This window comes from Brassica oleracea, chromosome C3, assembly GCF_000695525.1.
Source record: "Brassica oleracea var. oleracea cultivar TO1000 chromosome C3, BOL, whole genome shotgun sequence".
In the NCBI taxonomy this organism is placed as follows: Eukaryota; Viridiplantae; Streptophyta; class Magnoliopsida; order Brassicales; family Brassicaceae; genus Brassica; species Brassica oleracea.
Window position 1 is genome coordinate 29,373,011 of NC_027750.1, and position 1,767 is coordinate 29,374,777.

The following is a 1,767-nucleotide window of genomic DNA, read 5'->3' on the forward strand; positions in this document are numbered from 1 at the left end:
ACCGCCGGTTATCTCTCCGCCGCCGGTAAGTTATATCTGTCGAGTGATTGATTGAGGAAAATATGAACATAAAGCGTTGTCTCTATCAATTTATAAACTCGTTCTCACTGCGCTTCTTTATTTCACATCTATTTTTGCAGATATATAACCGCGTATTGAAGGCGACTATATCTTCTCCGAATTTTCAGGTCTGCTTTAAAATGTTCTACTGGAAGTCTTCCATGACTTTGATTGTTCTGAGATGGTTGTCTTTGATTGTTTTGCAGGCAAAAAAATGGATATACCAGAACTCCCCCGTAGGATACATACATTAGGGGAAGAGCCCCCCGCAATGAATAGCATTTCGTATCATACTTGTTGGACGTTGCATACTGCTTTAAAGAAAGCTCTTCATGATGACGAATATGAAGAGCTGAAGGAGTCGAAGTTGGGAGTTTTCATCAAGTTCCAAGAGCTGGGATTTGATTGGGCTTCAAGGCTGGTTCACTACATGCTCGGTTTTCCAGCTGGACATAAAGAAGAAATATGAGCAGTGAAGTCTCGTTGGTCCAGAACCTTTGAGGTTTTCAATGTTAGAGTTTGAAAACCTCACTGGTCTAAACTGCGAGTACATCGAGGACCTTGAGAGACCTCACTGTGTTGTTATTAAGGATTTGACTTCTTTATGGGGGATGTTGGGAGTTCATGTCGAAGCTGGGCCATCTACTCAGGAGATAATAACAACATTTGAGAGATGCAAAGGGTGGTCTCGGAATGATCGCAAGCAGCTCGCGTACCTTTCCATCTTCACTGGACACATTGAAGGGAGAAAGTATTCAACCCCTACACGGGTTAGTCTGGCAAGGCTAGTGATGGAGCTAGTACGGTTTGAGAATTATCCATGGGGGAGAGTCGCGTTTAAGGTGCTGATGGACTCTGTGAAGGGCAAAGATATTTCGGGTTGTTACACTATTAATGGGTTTGCGCAAGCTCTCCAGGTCTGGGTGTACACAGCTCTGCCGGAATTGGGGGCGAATTATGGTAATCCTCTCCCAAACAATCCATCTCCACCGATACTGGCTTACAAGGGTCGCAAATGACGCAGATTCTTTAAAGAGGCTATCCTCAGTCAGGTATGTACTTCAATCTGGACGACTTCGCAGAAAACTTATAATTAAGTCGTCTGATAAGTCTTCCAACTGGACGACTTCGCAGAAAACTTATAATTAAGTCATCTGATAAGTCTTCCAACTGGACGACTTCGCACAAAACTTATAATTAAGTCGTCTGATAAGTCTTCCAACTGGACGACTTAGTAGAAGACTTATAATTAAGTCGTCTGATAAGTCTTCCAACTGGACGACTTAGTAGAAGACTTATAAATAAGTCGTCTGATAAGTCTTCCAACTGGACGACTTCGCAGAAAACTTATAATTAAGTCATCTGATAAGTCTTCCAACTGGACGACTTAGCAGAAGACTTATAATTAAGTCGTCTGGAAAGTCTTCCAGCTAGATGACTTAGTAGAAGACTGATAATTAAGTCGTCTTCTCTGGGAAGACTATCCAGACTACTTAATTATAAGTCGTCTGGAAAGTCTACTAAGTCGTCCATCTGGAAGACTTTCCAGACGACTTATATAAGTCGTCTGCGAAGTCTTTTCATTCCATCTTTCTTAATCCGTCAAATATCTAAGTTCATATCTTCTATTTACTGCAGACTAGGGTGATCAACTTTGTTCAAAAGGACACTGGTGAAATGTTTCCAAAATGGGAGTTTGATGTTGAG